Genomic DNA, 20,980 nt, shown 5'->3' on the forward strand with positions numbered 1-20,980 from the left:
TTGTGCACAGCAAGGTCCTACAAACAGCAATGAGAGACTTGACCATGTCCTCGCGGGGGTGTTTGCTAGTGCTGTTGGGGAAGGTTTAAACCAGATTGGCAGGGGGATGGGAACCTTAGCGGGGAGTCAGAAGGGAGTAAAGTTGAGAGCAGCAAGAGAGGGGAAGACCCAGGGGAAGTTTACAATACAAATAGTACAAACAGTTGTTCAAGAACAAGTGAAAGGGAAAAGCGTAGAACAGCAGAAATAAAGTGTACTTTAGACACTGGGCACCGTCCCTTCGGAAGGATATATTGGCCTTGGAGGGAGTGCAACGTAGGTTTACTAGAATGATACCCGGACTTCAAGGGTTAAGTTACGAGGCGAGATTACACAAATTGGGGTTGTATTCTCTAGAGTTTAGAAGGTTAAGGGGTGATCTGATCGAAGTTTATAAGATATTAAGAGGAACGGATAGTGTGGATAGAGAGAAACTATTTCCGCTGGTTGGGGATTCTAGGAGTAGGGGGCACAGTCTAAAAATTAGAGCCAGACCTTTCAGGAGTGAGATTAGAAAACATTTCTACACACAAAGGGTGGTAGAAGTTTGGAACTCTCTTCCGCAAACAGCAATTGATACTAGCTCAATTGCTAAATTTAAATGTGATAGCTTTTTGGCAACCAAAGGTATTAAGGGATATGGGCCAAAGGCGGGTATATGGAGCTAGATCACAGATCAGCCATGATCTTATCAAATGGCGGAGCAGGCACAAGGGGCTGAATGGCCTACTCCTGTTCCTATGTTCCTATAATCTGTTTTTATTGATGTTGGTTGAGGGATACATATTGGCCTGCTCTTCTTCACAGTAGTATCATGGAACCTTTTATCTGAGACAGCAGAAGGGGCTTCGGTTTAATGCCTTATCTGAAAGAAGGCGCCTCCAACAGAATAGCACTCGCTCAGTACTGCACTGAAGTGTCAGTCTGGATTATATACTCAAATCTCTGGAGTGGGGCTTGAACCCACAACCTTCTGACTCAGAGTGCAAGCATTGATCCAAAGCTGACACCTCATTGGTTGCCCTATTTTCTACATAACAACAGTGATTGTACATCAAAAGTAATTAATTGGTGCAAAGGGCTTTGGGGCATCCTGAAGATGGGATAAGACGCCATATAAGTATTTTCTTTCTTGCTTTCTCTTGTGCTCTGGAGAGAGAAAGCAAGAGAAACGCTGGGAATGATCTAGATATTCCACATTTGGGATATCGTAACTTGAGGGAAGAGAATGCAATCTCAAGTGAGACTTGTATGGAGTGTGGGAGATTTTGTAAGCCTGGCTGCGTTGCTTGATACCTGCCCTCCCCCGTATACTTCAACTCTAATTTACTGAACGGCTTTAACACCTTTTCTCTGTCAATACCTTGGCTGAGCTCAGCTGTTGGCCAATGATTTACGGTATAATCACAACTTCCAATTGATATACAACCTTGGATATCACTCTCTGTTGTTCTATGTTTGATTTAACACTTAAGCTATATTGGATAAGTTTTGTGCATCAAACATCACAAAAGCAGAAGAAAATGGAAACTAAGGCCTAGAGTTTGTGTTAGTTTTATCAGCCTAATCCGGCCGAACCAATGCAAACGAGTGCGGAAACTCAAGCATAAATTACATCAAGCATGAATCGAGTTTCCGCGATCTTTAACGCCGGTTTAAAAATCATTGCGCCCGAAGGCGGCCCCACCCACAAATCTGGCCGCACCCCCCGATCGAAATAACGAGAACGGTGAGTTTCTGCAGATTGCAGCCGTTCGCGGAGGGCTTTCAAATTGAACTCGTTGTCTTAGGCGCACAGACACTAGTGGGCACGTTTTAAACATTTTTACATATTAAAAAATATCTAATTTACTAAGAAACTAACGTGTACACCAATGAAGCTAGTAAATGGTTTCGTATAGTTTTTTAAGTCATTTCAGTGATTTCCAAGTTTGCAGACGACACAAAGCTGGGGTGGAATGTGAGCTGTGAGGAGGATGCAAAGAGGCTCCAATGTGATTTAGACAAGTTGGGTGAGTGGGTAAGAACATGGCAGATGCAGTATAATGTGGATAAATGTGAGGTTATCCACTTTGGTTGTAAAAACAGAAAGGCAGATTATTATCTGAATGGTGATAGATTGGGAATGAGACCTGGGTGTCCTTGTACACCAGTTGCTGAAAGCGAGCAGTCAGGTGCAGCAAGCAGTTAGGAAGGCGAATGGTATGTTGGCCTTCATTGCAAGAGGATTTGAGTACAGAAGGAGGGATGTCTTACTGCAGTTATACAGCGCCTTGGTGAGACCACATGTGGAGTATTGTGTGCAGTTTTGGTCTCCTTATCTGAGGAAGGATGTCCTTGCCATGGAGGGAGTGCGACAAAGGTTTACCAGACTGATTCCTGGGATGGCAGGACTGACGTATGAGGAGAGATTGGGTCGACTAGGCCTATATTCATTAGAGTTTAGAAGAATGAGAGGTGATCTCATCGAAACATATAAAATTCTAACAGGACTAGACAGACTAGATGCAGGGAGGATGTTCCCGATGGCTGGGGAGTCTAGAACCAGGGGTCACAGTCTCAGGATACGGGGTATGTCATTTAGAACCGAGATGAGGAGAAATTTCTTCACTCAGAGGGTGGTGAACCTGTGGAATTCTCCACCACAGAAGGCAGTGGAGGCCAAGTCATTAGATGTATTCAAGAAGGAGATAGATATATTTCTTAATGCTAAAGGGATCAACGGATATGGGGAAAAAGCGGGAACAGGGTACCGAGTTAGACGATCAGCCATGATCATTTTGAATGGCGGAGCAGGCCCGTAGGGCCGAATGGCCTACTCTTGCTCCTATTTTCTATGTTTCTATGTTAAAATCAGGTTACTCACTGATGGAGGACTGGACAATCTTATTTTTGTGATAAACCCAATTTCAGCTGTATTAGTAAAACTGCACAAGGTTACCACTCTTAAATACATCAAGGAATATTTTTAAACCAAAAAAAATAAAATAAACAATAACATTCTATTACGCTGCCCAATTGCGCTGGTTCATGGAAGATTTTACGTTTGTGAATTTGCAAATGAATTTTAGCGGAACCTGAAACTGTAACCTAACCAGTGCAATTTCAAGTGCAATTTGCGCCCAATTTTCCAATTGCGCCCAAGGCAGAAACTTTACCCCAATGTAACTGGATGCTCATACCATAATAAAACATGGTAAGCCAATAGCTTAGATATAAACCTAATCCTCCAGAAAATGTTCAGAACTATGCACCGTTGTGTAGTGGCCAGATCCAGGTATCATTGCATGTGTGGGGCACCATCATTCCCCCCAGTGCATTCAAGCTACGACTTGACAGTGAGATCACAAGTGCATGCAGTCTGTAATGTTGTTTTTCTTTCCACAAGATCTTAGCTCAAAGGAACTACACCATTTTAACTATTTATTATAGTAACTAGGATTCTTGTGTAAGGCTCTGGTAGAGGTCACTGGATAAGCAATGGAACAGCAGAGTTTAAATTGATGCAAGACAGCTTTGGGTTCATAGTGACGTAAACTGTGTCATAGAATCAGATAGAAAGTCTTCTGAATTCAGCTTATGCCAGCAGTATGAGACCACTTCCAGGAGATAGTCTGGCATCATTTTGGTTTTGCACCAGTTGCCCGCAACAACATTTTGAAACTTCATTTTCAATCTTTTGGCTGTTAACAGAACTGTTGGCTCTTTCGTAACATTAAAAATTTAACCATCATTAAGATGCCAGCGAGCAGAATCCGGCTAGGGTCTACGAACCCTCCAGGATTGTTTTGGAGTCTCCAGGAATTAACGATTAATCTCCTGGACACTGCTGCGAGCAACCCAAGAGAAAAATCATTGGGACATTAAAAAAAGTTATGTATTTTTTTCATTTACTTTGAACACTTTTATTTATTAGTTATAAAAATACTGGAGATGGGGAAAAAAGGCTGTTTGACCAGGCGGGACAATTGGAGGTGGGAGATCACGTGATGAAAGCTCCAGGTAAAATGTCCCACCAGAGTTGGCAACCCTAAATCAGCAATGGGCATGCAGAGCCCTATTTTTCCTTATCAGAAAGTGATAAATGTTGGCCTTATGTCACTTTAAGTAGACACTGGTCTCAAACTAATTATTGTAGCATAACTGTTTCTTAAATGCTCCATTCCCATTCTATCTAATTATGGTTATTTGGCACATTTCCCATTTTTAATTACTTTTCCGATTTGGGTACTCTTTCTATAATAGATCAATTAATGTTACAGGGAAAGCTTTTCTCCTTGATTGTTGTACTTGTTCTCCAATAAAAGGGTTCCAGGTGGGAGATATTAACCAAAATATTTAATTGATGGATACTCTTGATACGATTGTGGGTCAGAATTTTGCCACTAATGGGGCAATTTGGTTAATATCTCCCACCTGGAACCTTTTTATTAGTAAACAAGTGCAACAATGGGGGGAAGAGGGAGGATTTTGTCCCGTTGTATGAATTTTTCTATTAAAAGGAAGCCAAATGGAACATTGCAAGAAATTCTGAATTTGATATAATGAGGAAAAAAATGAATAAAGATTTTGAAGTCCTCGAAGCAAGAATTTCTCCATCAGGATCTTTTCTTGTAAAAATTGGGAACAGTTACAACAAATTCTGGTCACCACAAATGTCCTATGTTTCGTTCTGCTTTTGTTGATTTATTTAATTAATTTTGTTTAGGAAGTGCTGCTGATATAATAATGGGCACTGATTCACAGAGTTACTAAGCCCCAAAGGAAAGGAAGGCGATTTAACATACTTGGTTGAAATGCCACAAGCACTGATGCACTTTGGGTTAGTGACTGTAACTTTGCTGATATGAATCTAACTCCCTCGCATCACCATGCTTAGTAAATGTTCAAAGGTCAATTCTGTTGCACCCTCCCCCCCATTTCATTTTATACATAGGAAAAATTCAGTAAACATTTGTAGTTTGGTGATAATTATGTCCAGCAATTATATTTATTATATTTTACCCATTAACCCCCCCTCACTATTTTAACTATAAACAAATACTCTGTAGAAAGTTATTTAGAAAAACATTATAGACTTCCTGCAGCAATTGTATCATGATTCGTTAAAATGCACTGTATGAAGGTTACAGCAGTGATAGCCACACCTGTAATGCTATAATCTGGGTTTTTCCATAATACAGTTGCATGTGGTTTTTAATATGTGGCAAATTATTGAAGTTTAGAATTCTTTATAGGTTGGAGTCCCCCTTTTAAATATCAATTATACATAAATATTTTATTTTATTAAATTTACAAAATGTCTGTGGCTTTTAATATATCAGACACTGCATCAAATAGAGATTAATTAACTTACAACAGAAACTATTATAATAGAATAGAATAAAAGCTGTTACTTTACAATACATCCTTTAAAAAGGTGAATGCTGCTATTCCTCCGAAAGTATTGTCATCATTATACATTTTAAACTTATAGTAAAATTACAAAACTCTGGGAAATCTAAATATTGGTATTGTTTGAAGCTATCTGTTTAAAGGCTGGGAAACATAATACCCCTTCATGAAGAGGAGCACTAACCATGGTAAAACATGCAGCCAGCTAAACCACAGCAGCTGATGTGGGATCAATACTGACCCAACCAGTGCAAATGATTGTCCAGCCAAACACTGATATCAAGTGAGTGCATCCAAGTCAACACTTAGTACAGGACCCTTGGTAGGAGTGTCAGGAATTCATGGGGAGTTCCAGATATCCGGATGTTGCATGTCTGTTCGAGTGCAAATATAGATAGAAACTTCATCAGGATGGATTAGTGACAGAATATATCTCCTTCTGGATTAGCTGTGACTGACTGATGTGATATTTATATAAGTGACTTTCCTTTTGACGCATTTTGAATAATGCTGTAATTTGTACCATGATGAGAATAACATGGGTGCAGAAAGGTCATCTGTTCCGGCTTACAGAAATGGGGCCTGGTTTTATATGGGCAGAAATTTCTCCATGCACTTATCTTATCTCACAAGCAAATTCATGTATCCACTGTGACATTCTCCATAGGATAAATGTGATGCATGAGGAATGCTTTGTCCATCTACAATTATTAGATTCTTTAATATAAGTTCTTTGATTTATTATTTTATACAACATGCTGCTATCATGGTATAAATATGAACGTTTCTTTCATGAAGGCACTGTTTAAAGTTGTTCCAAAGGCATTGGCAGCCCTCTGGTATCTTGTCCAAGTAGCTGTTCTTCATATTAGCCAGATATGGTGGGCTGTTTGGCAGTGAGATAGCATCCTAGTTTTGTTTGATGTGCTTCACACCCACATACCCTTTCCAATAGAGGTCACTGGATAACAATCAGGAGGCCCAATGGAATCTCCCTTCTTAGTCCATGATACTAAAGTCAATTGTAGCACCTCTACTCCTGCCCTGACTAAGATTCATTAACTCTGGATCTGGATCTTCTCTGCAGTGCATACTGCAGTGCCTCACTATTCAGTGCTAAATCCATTGAGCAGCTTCTGTGCAATTTAAAAAATATAAAATGACCTTTGAAACGCAAGTTACACTTTCATGAGGCAAATTCAAAAAGATCAACCCTTTCCATTACAGCTGGGCTAAAAACTCATCACTGCCATAAAAAAAAATCCAGCAAATGTCATTGCCCATGACAGCACTAACATTATTTGAAACACATCTGGCAAAAAAATCAGTTCAAAGCCACTCTAAATAATATTCAAATCAAGGTCAAAAGAAATTAGGGTAAATTTTCTTGATGTGGAAGAAAGGATTAAATAAACCATCCGCTACTACACAGATCTTTGATGTTAGACTGATCTGGGTCACCACAGAAAGAAATGGTTGTGTATTGAAAGGAACAGTCCTGTCTTACAAGGTTTTGCAAAGTGTCGTGAGAAACTGCACACATAATGTGTTTAAATGCTTATAATTCAATTTCATTTATTTTGGATTTTACACCCATTATATTTCTGGGGCTCTGGTCACCACCTGCCATGGGTTGCTAATTTAATATTTGCTGCGTGGGGTCAGAGCAGAGGCAGTAAGAGGATTACGTTTTATTTTAAGGGAAAGCCTAACTTAGGCCATAACCCTCTCCTTTAAAAACAGTAATGAGGTGAACTTCAGTTCTTTTTTCATTCTGTTTTTGTACACGGGCAGAAGTAAGGGTGTAACTTACGAAACCTGAAAAATAGCCCAATTATCCTCATTTACTTACCAATAGAAGATTGAGAAAGTCACAAGCTAATTTCTAATTTTAATGACTGAGCAATCAGGAGTGCTGCAATTTGCAGCTCCATCGCATGCAACTCTGCATCGGGAACAAAGTCTTGGAAAATTTACCCTCATGTGTTTAAATAGGTTTGCAGACTGTGCCACACAAACTGGTCATAAGTGTCACTCCTAGTATTCCTCTGATGGTTGGCAACGCTGATGTTCAGGAGCAAAGTATAATTATTGTTGAAGGCTGAAATGTGTATGTGGAAAATGTTGGATTCATGCTTTTGGGTTCAAGTTGAAAGTATGAAATTTCCACTTGCATTCATTCCTTCATTATTTTTTATAATAATTCTACTTTAGATAAATTTCTGTGAGGGTTGTCCCTCATCTTGCAGAGTCATCAAATAATATTAAGCTGTTCTTGCACCAATTAGATTTTATTAACATTCTAAATACTGGGCTGGAGATCTTGCTTGCTCCATGTTCAGTTTCTAGCTTTACCCTTCTTGAAGTGAGCTACTTTACCTCAGTGATGGGCCTCAGCCAGGGTACCCGTAGAGTTTGTGTTTTGATGTGAGGTGAGGATAGGGTGGGGCTCAGGTGTGATGGTTTCCCTTGGTCAAATACCCCACCAAAACTCACTGTCCAGGGTCATACATAAAACTTGTTAAAACCTGTTTTTGTGTCTATCAAGGTGAGAGATGTTAGTGCGGGGAAAAGCCTGATTAAGGCACCTAGTATCAGCATCAAGCACACCTAGGTCAGGGGTATAGCTCTGCCAAATGCAGATAAAGCTCTCTAAATTTGTGGTATACAAACAGGCGCGTGCCTGAGAAAAGATATTTCCATCTTTTGCTAAATAAAGGCCTGGAATTTGCTCTGAGCGGCGAACGAACATCACCTGCCGCTCATTAGATTTCAACTTGCCCATAAACGATCCACGTGCTTTAGTGCGGGAACTTCCCCGAACGGTGAGCTGCAGGAAGGGCAGCGTCCCCTCCTGGGGATCTGTGAACTGTGTGAGCGGGGAAAGGATCTCTCTGTCCCCTTAACTAATCAGATTGAAGCATCCTTGACAAGCCGCGCAGACACAGAACCAGGAAGTGAAAGCCATAACAGTAAATTCAATGTAAAATCAGTTAGAGAAAGCGAAATAAAGAGAGGGTAAGAAATATTGAATTAAAAGAAAGAGGTAAAAGAGACAGTAATAAAAAGTAAAAAAAATAAAAATTTTAAGAATTTTTAAAAAAAAATCTCCAACAACAATTAAAATCAGAAGGAATGAGACTCCACATTTTTAAAAGTTAATTTTCAGTGTCAGAGAGGTTGTTTGGCAGTCATTAAGACTTACCACCCAGTTAAAAGTTAGTATAGACCTAAAAAAAAAACATACACTTTTCTGTGTGGATTAGTTTATTTCCAGCTGGGCAATGCAGCAACTTCACACTGGTCCATTCATTTCACCAGCGAGCTGTCCTTCCCGCGCAGCTTTCAAACGAGTAGGGAATTTCGTACAACAACTTCCAGATTTCCGCGTTTGATTGCACATGCACGCTCACCGGAAGTTGCTCTTCCATTTGCCCTTAAATAACGGTGAGCGCTGTCCGGCTCGCCATTATTTTTGAAGCAAATTATGAATATCAGCAGAACTTCCAGATTTAATTTGAGCTTTAATTTTGGAGTTTTACAGAATCATCTTATGATACGTGATACACTTAATGGTTTACTAATGTCTCTTATAAGTGGACTTTGCCATCTAGGACTTAGAAACTGTACCTTTCCAATAATCTGCCCCTAATAGGGGTGTGTACCAGACGTTTAAAAATTGCCTTATCTTGCAGTAATTTGCTGACTGAGTTTACCATAATCTCGTACCATGCTACCAAACTTTGTTAGAAATTTGGGTATTACAAACAGACCAGCTTTACAGACTAAAGGAATGTATAGTTCTCTGTCTACTGTCTGTGTGATTCTTTCTTGCATCTAGTGCATGCCTGTGTACAATTCAGGCTTCACAGCTCAGGTATCACACTTAACATGCAAAATTTGCACCCGATTGACTCAAATTTCCTATTCATAAAACAACAACAAACCACAACTGAACATACGAACTACAAGTGGGAACAAAATGGACACATACCAATAGTAAGGAGCAGAAGTGGAACCAATGAAATCTCTCCAAATTCTTGTTGAAAATCGTTTCAGCCACCATCTTGATCTCACTAAGATGAGGACATAATAGTGCAAATAAGATTTCTAAATTAATAAATACATAAAATTACAAAACTCACAACAAAATTATCAAACGTATTTATACAACTGTCTCCTGTGCTTAAAATGTCTCTGACGATGTTTTTTGTTTTGAGGCCTGTCGCTCCCCAAGAAGCCTAAGGCTTGAGTTCAGGAGGCTTCCCAGAGCTAGTACTCTGTCAGTTAAAATAGAGGCTCAAATAAACAGTAGATTATAAAACCAGAATATACCAATAAGGATGCAGTAAGGATGTTCCCAAAGATGGGTGAAACTAGAACTAGGGGGCATAATCTTAGAATAAGGGGCTGCTCTTTCAAAACTGAGATGAGGAGAAACTTCTTCACTCAGAGGGTGGTAGGTCTGTGAAATTTGCTGCCCCAGGAAGCTGTGGAAGCTACATCATTAGATAAATTTAAAACAGAAATAGACAGTTTTCTAGAAGTAAAGGGAATTAGGGGTTACGGGGAGCGGGCAGGAAATTGGACATGAAGCTGAGTTCGGATCGGTCAATGCCCTGTGGGTGGCGCAGAGGGCCCAGGGGCTGTGTGGCCGGGTCCTGCTCCTACTTCTTGTGTTCTTTAGATTTGTGGTTGGGATCAGATCAGCCATGATCTTATTGAATGGCGGAGCAGGCTCGAGGGGCCGATTGGCCTACTCCTGCTCCAATTTCTTATGTTCTTATGTTCTTAACACTTGATGCAAACAAGCTGTAAGGCTATTTCCATTCTGTGTCTAATAAAGACCATATTCTGAAGCTTTGTGTTTCTGTACCAAACTAGTTTTTTTTTAATGATTGACCTACCATTCAGAGAGGGTGCCAAGGTATGCCTTTTGTAAGTGTCACCCCTTCAATGTCTAACAATGTAAAAGTACTGACAGGATGCAGCGAGGAAGCCATTATTCTGCTTGGTAACTATGAAGTTTTGTACTAAAACAACAAAACCAAATTAATAATCAACTTTTGAACATTATCTGAGGTAATTTTGACAAGAAAAATGAAGAAAATAACTATATATTAAAGCATTTGTTTCTTTACTGTTCTAGAGATAGATTCCTCCCACTGTCTCAGTCACTCTCCTCACGTTCTTTCAGGAATACGACACTGGTTTACTTTTAATGTGCAGGCCCATGGGCCTTATTGCGTTCTTTCTAAATCTGATCAGCAGTTGAAAATGTTGATACTTTGTCCCCAATCTCTAAAACAATTTCCTAAATAGAAGAATGATGCTGTCACGTGATTCTGAGCTGCTGTTTTATTCCTGAGCCACCTTTCTTCCCACTGATTGTCCTTCTCCCTCATATTCCTGGCACAAATTTATCTAATTACTGACTGATCTCTTGTGGCTTTCCAGATGGGGAGTTAAGACCAAGTGTTGTCTGCAGGTGAAGTTGGGTTGGAGGGTGGAGGATAATTGGACCGGGACATGCAGGCGTAATTCAGCACCCATTAGAAAATCAGAAACTCTGTCCTTATTTTTATATTCCCTTTATAAATTCCTACGTCCGCATTTACAATCGTAACTACCCATGTAAACTTGTCATGCTGTAATTACATCTTCCCACCAGTGATGGTGCTACAGTGCTTCCACTAGAAGATCAATATAATTGCAGTGTGACAAGTTTACATAGGTAGATTCCATTGTAACCATGGACATAGGAACCTATAATGAAAACATGTGACAGTAAGTGCTGGAAATTCTGCGGGAGAGTCCCAATCTTCCTCTGTAACTTCAGCCGGAGATCAGTAGAACCCCCCCCCCCCCCACTGCAGAGAAATGACGTCAATGTCTAAAAACTGGCGTTTTTACAATTTCTGCAGGGGTTCCGCGAATGTCCTACGAGAGATTGGGAGAAACCCCACGGAATTTCCAAACCAAGATTGTTAATATATCATAGATGGTGCGTGACGGTAACAAAACATATCTATCTACCTGAAGTGCATAAGGAAAATTATTTATTTTCCAGGAACAAATTAAAAAAACACTTCACTGTCTCTAAGCACACCTGCCACCAACTTGCTTTCAAACCATTTTCAGTGGCCATTTATTAGGTATAGTACATAGGATGATTTTACAAATTCACACACTGGGCAACGCAGGTTGGTGCCAGGAATACAAATTTGTAAAACTAGGACTCTAATGTGAAAGGCACCCAAGAGTTTGGTTATGCGGTAGCTTAAACAGTATTAAACTGACTACATAGGACATATATGTCATATGGTAAATGCATGTTATTCTAAGCTTTGTTTTCCTTCCACAGAAATGTGAGAACACATAGTCAATACAAACTATTCAGAATAAATACTGGGAATGTATTACAAGTCTATAGCAGATGCAAGGATTTTGATTGACCTCATGAACTGTGAGAGCTATTCTAGCCGTTTGCTGAGTGACTGCATCACATGACAAGAATAGAGAGCGTCATGACGCTAGACCAGGGTTATACTGGGGTCAGTTGACAGAAAGAGAGGTTCTTACTAGGAAATAATAGTCACGTTTAACAGAAGTTCATCCTGTTTGTATTAATGATGAGTAAAGAAAGCCATTAAGCGAATAAGTAATCTTTACAAAGAAAAGGACATATCATTTATGCTGATAGTACATCAGATATCAAAGGGTACTTGGTTACAGGATTAACCACAGTGGCACTAAACAGGCAGACGTTTTCACTGCAGTAGATAACAGCATCTGCTGTTGTGAACTTTCCCATTTGGCTAACGTGTCAGGGTTATTGGTGTCGGCTGAGATCTGCCGGTAAAAAAAACTCGCCTTTTAGCTTTTCTAGCATTACATAGAATCAAAATTCAACCCTGTCTTCCAGTTCAGTGTTGTTTTCAAAAGAAAACCACTGAGCTTTTCATGGGACCACTTTTAGGAGTGGCCTGTGAAACTGATGAACTTTTCTTGTCGGCATTCAGTCTGGAGAATTATTTTGCAATTATTACCTGTCTTAGGCTTTTTAAAAAATTTATCTTGGTATCATAGTATATACAGCACAGGAGGAGGCCATTAGGCCCATCATGCCTGTGCCGGCTCTTTAAAAAAGCTATCCAATTAGGCCCATTCCAGTGCTCTTTCCCCATAGCCCTGTAATTTTTTTCCTTTCAAGTATTTATCCAATTCCCTTTTGAAAGTTATATTGAATCTGCTTCCATCACCCTATCAAGCAGTGCATTCCCGATCTTTACAACTCGCTGTGTAAAATAATGTTTCACATGTCACCTCTGGCTCTTTTGCAAATCACCTTAAATCTGTGTCCTTTGGTCTCCGTCTCTTCTCCTTAAAAAACGTTCATGATTTTGAATACTTCTATCAAATCTCCCCTTAACCTTCTCCGATCTAAGGAGAACAACCCCAGCTCCTCCAGTCTCTCCACACAACTGAAGTCCCTCATCCCTGGTACCATTCTAGTAAATTTCTTCTGCACCCTCTCTAAGGACTTGACATCCTTTCTAAAGTGTGGTGCCCAGAATACTCCAGCTGAGGCCTAACCAGTGTTTTATAAAAGATTAGCATAACTTCCCTGCTTTTGTACTCTACGCCTCTATTAATAAAGCCCAGGATCTCATATGCTTTTTTAACAGCTTTCTCAACTTGTCCTGTCACCTTCAAAGATTTGTGTATGTGCACCCCCAGGTCTCTCTGTTCCTGCACCTCCTTTAAAATTGTACCATTTAGTTTATATTGCCTCTCCTCATTCTTCCTACCAAAATGCATCACTTCTCTGCATTAAATTTCATCTGCCATGTGTCTGCCCATTTCACCAGTCTGTCTATGTCCTCCTGAAGTCTGTTACTATACTCCACATTGTTTACTACATTTCCGAGTTTTGTTTCATCTGCAAACTTTGAAATTGTACCCTCTATACCCAAGTCCAGGTCATTAATATATATTAAAAAGAGCAGTCGTCCTAATACTGACCCCTGGGGAACACCACTGTATATTTCCCTCCAGTCTGAAGAACAACTGTTCACCACTACTCTCTGCTTTCTGTCCCTCAGCCAATTTTGTATCCACGCTGCCACTGTCCCTTTAATCCCATGGGCTTTAATTTTGCTAACAAGTCTATTATGTGGTACTTTATCAAATGCCAAATTTATATCTACAAGTGGCACAAATTGAATACCAGAGTCCTAGCTTTCCGCGACTATGCTTCTCAGGGACCAGCAGGTTATTTGGCTTACAATAGATAAAAGTTTCCATGATACCCCAGAAACAAATGTGCACCTTAACAGTCACAGTCATGAGGTACATTGAAAGTGCCTGAACTACTGGTGGGAAACCAAAAACTCCTCAACTGGACACCAAATAACTGGAGATATATAGATACTACAGGTGAGCATCCACTGTCGGAGGTGCCATCTTTCGGATGAGACGTTAAACCGGGGCCTGGTCTGCCCTCTCAGGTGGACGTAAAAGATCTCATGGCACTATTTCAAAGAAGAGTAGGGGAGTTTTCCCTGGTGTCCTGGACAATATTTATCCCTCAACCAAAATCACTAAAACTGATTACCTGCTCATTATCACATTGCTGTTTGTGGGACCTTGCTGTGCACAAATTGGCTGCCGCGTTTCCTACATTACAACAGTGACTACACTTCTAAAATACTTCATTGGCTGTAAAGCGCTTTGGGATGACCTGAGGTTGTGAAAAGTGCTATATAAATGCAAGACTTTCATCCAGCTAAAACTGGCCATACACACTGGACATCCTGATTTTCTATGTGTATGGGTAATGTGAATGAGGCTGCACTCTCCAGTGTGTCTTATGCTTGCAGGTTTCTTGGTCAAACAAGGGCAAAAGATCTTTTGGATCTTGTGCCAAAAATAAAACCTTTGAGAGGAATATCTGACAGATAGATCCAAGTCTTTAAAACATTAAATGACGACAGAGCACCAAGAAATTACTGAACACACAAATCCACGTGATGCAAAAATGATAAACCACCCCCAGCTGTGGGTCAGGTCCTTCTTTACATCTTTAGTGAACTGCTCATTTTTGGAAATAGTCCTTATATCTTATTAAATACTAATTTTCTGGAGTAGCTTGGACTATAGAACCAAAAATGACCTACTGGAAATTATAAATTAATTGACGTCGCATGTATGTGTTTAGTGTTGCGACAAAACTTAATTACAAATAATGTTAGAAATCCATGAAAGCATTAAAACCTTTTCTAGAAATTTGATTTGCTGTTCACACAGCGTTAAAAGGTATCTTATGCATCGTATCCAAGGTCTTGATTTTAACTCTGGGCAGGTTTTAGGTGGATGGAAAGCGAGGCCAGTTGCTGAAATGAGGACTGGGCTATTTTAACTCCCGGGCCTCATTTAAATCCAAATGGCCAACTTCCCGCCTGTTCTGATTTTCCAAATCTTTGCAATTAAGTTATTGAAGGTTCCATTTGTTTTAATGGTGGGATATTTTCACAAGATTGATTCTCACTTGCACAGGGTGGAATTTCCAACAAAAACAGCAATGCATTTATCTTGAGTGCGTGATGGTTTGTAAATTGCACTTCTTTAACATATTGTAAGTTCAGTACAGTTTTACACAATGTTAAGTGCAGAGGACTTCCAGTTTGCTGTGATGTAACCTTAAATTGTCTAGGTTTGCCTTGCACCGTTTTCTGTCTGCTGGTTACCTGCTCTCAGGCCTCTGAAGGGCACCGTGTAACCAATTGCTCAGATGTTTATGGTGGTGATGTGGGGTGACTAATTCTTCAATTTTCTTTTCTCCCTCTGCTGAGAACTTACCCTGACAGGCCCAGCAAGATCAATAACTCATCATGAGAGATCTGTTATATCTCTTGCTCCTTAGTATGCCAGTGCACTGCAGTGCTTTACAATTAGAGAAATGAATTCTTTGCAAACATGTTTGTCAATGTGTTGCAACACTCCAGCAGGCTGACAACCACAAACTGTATTGAAGTTGACACAGATTATGTATAATAATGCAAAACATATTTGATCAAGAAAAATTATAGAAAAATATGAGAATGTTTATTTTTAGTTTGAATGGATTCTATGTGAGTTGCATATTTTAATGTCTATATCTATTTGGTTATTTGGTTATGTAAAATCAGAGCTGATTCGAGGGCTCCAAGCAGCAAGATAAAGTAGATGGGATGAATGATTTTCTCTCATTCCTATCTTGCATTCTTGGGAGGGATTGGTGCTGTATAAAGGTACTAAAAACCAGGCCAGGGTTAATTCTCAAACTGCATATGAGTAACTTTGTGTTATGCTGTACCTTCTGTGCACAATAACGTAATTTAGTTATTTTTAATCCCTTTGTGATTTAACACTGTCATGCACTTCATTTATATGCTAATTTCATGCAAATTACATTGAAGACTCTTACATCGTTAGCATCATTTCCACTGCCACCTGGAAATTTAGATCACCCATGCTATGGCTGTGAGAGCACGATGAGTTAGGGAAATTGTTATCAAGACAAAAAAAAAATCTGGTCACCCTATTATAGAAAGGATATTATTAAACTAGAAAGAGTGCAGAAAAGATTTACTAGGATGCTACCGGGACTTGATGGTTTGACTTATAGGGAGAGGTTGGATAGACTGAGACTTTTTTCCCTGGAGAGTAGGAGGTTTAGGGGTGATCTTATAGAAGTCTATAAAATAATGAGGGGCATAGATAAGGTAGATAGTCAAAATCTTTTCCCAAAGGTAGGGGAGTCTATAACGAGGGGACATAGATTTAAGGTGAGAGGGGAGAGATACAAAAGGGTCCAGAGGGTGGTGAGTGTCTGGAACGAGCTGCCAGAGGCAGTAGTAGAGGCGGGTACAATTTTGTCTTTTAAAAAGCATTTGGACAGTTACATGGGTAAGATGGGTATAGAGGGATATGGGCCAAGTGCAGGCAATTGGGACTAGCTTAGTGGTATAAACTGGGCGACATGGACATGTTGGGCCGAAGGGCCTGTTTCCATGTTGTAAACTTCTACGATTCTATGATTCTATGAATCCAATCTTTAGAATTGTCCACCCTTCTGCTGCTGTGTTCTGGTAGCCATGATGTGGAGATGCCAGTGATGGACTGGGGTGGACAAATGTAAGGAATCTTACAACACCAGGTTATAGTCCAACAGTTTTATTTGAAAATCACAAGCTTTCGGAGCTTACCTCCTTCGTCAGGTGAGTGACTCACTCACCTGACGAAGGAGGTAAGCTCCGAAAGCTTGTGATTTTCAAATAAAACTGTTGGCCTATAACCTGGTGTTGTAAGATTCCTTACATGTGTTCTAGTAGGGCAGTTCAAAATGAAATTTGCCCTGAGAAAGTGATTGGTGGCTTCCTCGATTGCTCGGTGCTATAAAGCATTGCCCAGCGTGGAGTTGAGACGTAAAGATCGGTGGCTTCCGGGTTTGATTCTCAATCGTGCCCCGCTGCCATCCCAGCTGAAATTGGGGAACCAATCATCTACCTCTGTGTCACCAGGTTAGGGAGGGGGAAGAATCAGTCAGGTGTTCCTGCTCCCGATCACTTTCAGGTAACCCATGCTGGCAGGCAGGTGCGTGTGCAAGTGTTGGGTAAGAACAAGGAGTGGAGTGCAGTGCATCCTATGGTTGAATAGCCTACTGACGCTCATTCTCTGAGCTCAGTCGTGCAGAATGAGCACTAAGATGAGGTACTTACAGACTACTACTACCTATGAAACCTTGCATGTGTCCACACCTTGAGGAGGGGAGAAAATTGTTGAAAAAGAGAATGTGCTGGGCAAAGCCTTTTATCAGTTTTTGCAAAAAAATCACAGTGCAGTGATGTAAATCATGTTGAAATGCAACACATTGCATTTGCACATCAAATACGGTTGCCAACTCTGGTTAGACGTATTCCTGGAGGTTTCCTCATATGACCTCCCCCCTCCAACCATCCCTAATAAAGGAAAGTGTTCAAAGAAAATGAAAAAAACACACCATTTTCTTGAACGCCCCTATGATTTTTCTCCTGGGTTGCTCTCGGAGGTGCCCAGGAGATTCCTGGAGCATTGGTAGCCCCAAAATCATCATAAGGAAATTGAGGCCCAACTTCTCTAATTCGTTTCCTTCCCCAACCAAAATAGGTTTGGGCAGCACTCGTCTGAACACAGTGCCACTTTAACGCTGTGAGCAGCAAGTTATTAAGAACATTGAGCAAACAAGGTGGCTGTGGTTCTGCACCATTTAAAATGAGTACCAATCTTATGCTGGAATTGGCGTTAAAAAAAAGCCTGGCACACTCACTGTGGCTTGCGAATCACCAAACAAGGAAAGTATCTACGGTAAGAAATATTTGAAGGCCTCTCTCCCAACTAGGGGCTGGAGTGCCTATGTCAGTACTTTAGTTGTGATACAGGTTGGTGGAGAGCTCTCATACAACTGAATCAAATTGAAACTGTGTGGCTAACTAAATTAGCATGACGGGAAATGCAGACATGGTGAGATCCAAGGAGACTGTCAGTAACGCAGCGGTCTCACATGACTAGCAAAACAGATGAGGCCATTCCAAAGAATTATATTCAATGTTCTTCACACCAGCCGTATGCAAGACTTTAATTTTACCTTTAAAAGTGCTTTGTCTATTGGGGGGAGAGGTGAAAATGTCAGGAATTATCATAGACTTCAAGTCTACTAATATCTTTGTAATAGTGATGTTTTTAAAGAGTCGTACCAGGTGTGTTTTTCATACGGAGTGTTTCATTGCAGAAGGAGGAGAAGAGGAACTGGCATGATCAGTATTAGCCCGCTGCTGATTAGTCACTAAAAGGACCTAGCTCCAGAACATCCTGCCATTGTCACTCTTGGAGGCAGGACTTAGGGCCCTAATGACAGGAGGGGTGGGGGATGGGGAGGGGGAAAGAGGCAGGATAATCTTTTTGTGAACAGGTAGAATTGAATGTAGTTAGTTATTTTCTTGTCACAAGTGCTGTTGCTGTTGAGTAAAGGTCAGGGCGAGTGCTTGAAATGTTGCTCAGTAGGGAGCCAAGAATACTAACAAATCCATGAGCTAGAGTCATTCAAGGGTCAGCCAGCTTCTGTGTCAGTTTCTCTAGTAACCATACCCAAGGATTCTGGGATTAATGTACATTAGACACCACATCCTGAAAGCATATACAGTCCTTTAAAAACCAAATTTAGTTCTCGAGTATCAGTAAGAAATTTAGAGTGAATTGCGCTAATTTTTGCCTATGTAATAAATCATGTGTGTGTTTGCACAAGGATAAGCTTCCCTGTTGGCACGCCGGCTAGGGACTGAGGCAGCGACTGCATTGATCCATGTGTTTAAAAAAAACACATTCTGTTACTTATTTTTGACACTTCAATGACTCTTTCACATGTCTAAATCTACAACCTTCTTTTGCTGATGTAAATCTGAAAAATGATTGTGTAAATGTTTAATGACACACATTAGAGGTTGGAATTGAAGAGTAAATGAAATCAAAGAACCATTTCTTAACTCTCAGTATTTTGTTATTAAACTGTAAAATTGTAAATTTGCCATTTAGATTTTGACGTTAAATTGCAGTCCTCAAAAGGATTAATCTGTTTTCTTTTTTGTTGGTTTTGCTTTCCTCTCCTTTTTCTTCCCAACTTCCTGTTTTTCTGTGGTTCCAATGTTTACTGGACTCACTTGTGCAAATCCTAAGAGAATGGGCATGCGGGTGATCTTTCTACAATGGAATGAGAGTTCTGTTCCCATAAAAAGAACAGCAGTAAAAGTGTTACCTTTGAGGAAGGCAGGGAGGGGAAGAAGCTGAAATAAAGACACGATGATAAACTAAATCATGAGCTTCGACCAGTTCTGATTAAATCACAAAATGTTAGCAATGTACCCAGTTTACTGACAATATCCATAATCATTTGAACTGCTAGATTACTGGTTATATGCTAACTTGGAAAGAAAGAAAGACTTTACATTTATAAAGTACCTTATCACATCCTCAGGATATCCCAAAGTGGTTTACAACCAATGGATTACCTTTAAGTGTAACCACTACTGTTATGTAGGCGAACGTGGTAGGCAGCCAGTTTGTGCACAGTCAAGTCCCATAAACAGCAAATGAATGAATGACAGAATAATGTTTTCTCTGGTGTTGGTTGAGGGAGGAAAATGGACTAGGATACCAGGGGAGCTTCCCTGCCCTTCTTTGAATCACGCCATGGGATCTTTTACATCCACCTCAGCAGTCAGATGGCACCTAAATTTAATGTCTCATCTTAAAAGCAGCATCTCCAGCAATGCAGCACTCCCTCAGTACTGCATCGAAGGTCACAGAGTGGAATTAACAGAGCAAGCCAATTCTCGACCTCTCAGTTAGGAAAGTGCGTGGGACAGGGAAGTCTAAATCAAAGAAGCATATAATTAAAAGTAGGAGGGGGGGGGGGATTTTTCTTTTAAATGTATTTCTTTCTGAGGCAAGCATGAAAAGAGATTTGCTGAACAATAAAATGTCATGCAGATGTGCTTACAAGATTTAGTCAAACACTGAATAAGCTCCTTTACATCATGCTGCAGAACATTTATTATTTTTATAAACTCATTTGAAATTGCAATTTTATTTTCGTGATTGAACAGGAGCTGCTTCAGGTTATAGGGTTGGGTTAGCCTGAATGAGGCATGTTCAAAACCAGTCTTAATGCTGCTTTGCGATTAGGTGACAGAAGTGCATTTACGACAGGGTGCCAATGTAGATTTGTTGTTTCCCTTTGCCAAGATGGAGAATCTGGTCTTGGTGTTGGACATTTCGAAAAGCAGCTCAGCTCAGAACAGAAACATTTTCTCTCAACTCTCAACTGTGGCAGGTGGGTTTGAGTGACAGGCAGTCCTGTGATTGAAACATATGATCATGTGAGTGAAGGGCAGGCAATCTAGTGCCAGTGAGAAATGTTGACAGATATGTGATCTCCAAGCTGTAGCGCCCCCACATACTGACATTTGTGACTTTTACTGACTGAGAATACTGATCCTCCAGAACATCATATTCTGATGCGCTTATGATTTAAACTGAGAAACAATGAAACTGTAAGTAGAGATCCACTGCCAATTCTTGATACATCAGAGAGCATGTGACTATTAAGCAGCTACATAAATTGTGGTTTCTTTTGTGAATGACGGCGTGTCTGTCTTATGCTTGGAGTTTCTGCAACTCACTGCTGTACTTGCTTCACTTAATACGATTCAAAATTGGGAACATATTCCATTGCTGTTTTTTCCCCAGAGAAGAAATGGATTTCAAGGAAGTATTCAAAGTGTAAGTGTATCGTGCTGAGACACTGTTGCTTTAAAAATTATAGCATGACATTAAACATTATGTAGTCTGGCTGATCTAACAATAATGTATGTTAAGTGTCTCACTATCAGCTCTCAGTCAAACCCAATTATCCCATTCGCCAATAAACTCCTTAATTCTGTTATTGCAAAAATTTTATTTCCAGCCCCTA

General features: G+C 40.2%; 1 protein-coding gene across 5 annotated transcripts in view; it reads left to right on the forward strand.

Annotated features, from left to right (window-relative positions):
• Positions 1-20,980, forward strand: part of klf12b (Kruppel like factor 12b) — a 210,999-nt gene that overhangs the window by 39,898 nt on the left and 150,121 nt on the right. The window contains exon 1 of one of the 5 annotated variants that reach the window (XM_067986541.1): positions 20,494-20,561. The exons of the other annotated variants lie outside the window; for them this stretch is intronic. The gene's annotated coding sequence lies outside the window, so the exon portion shown is untranslated. Of the gene's footprint in view, positions 1-20,493; positions 20,562-20,980 lie in introns of those variants that run through there. 5 annotated transcript variants of the gene reach the window in all.

Source organism: Heptranchias perlo, chromosome 6, assembly GCF_035084215.1.
Source record: "Heptranchias perlo isolate sHepPer1 chromosome 6, sHepPer1.hap1, whole genome shotgun sequence".
In the NCBI taxonomy this organism is placed as follows: Eukaryota; Metazoa; Chordata; class Chondrichthyes; order Hexanchiformes; family Hexanchidae; genus Heptranchias; species Heptranchias perlo.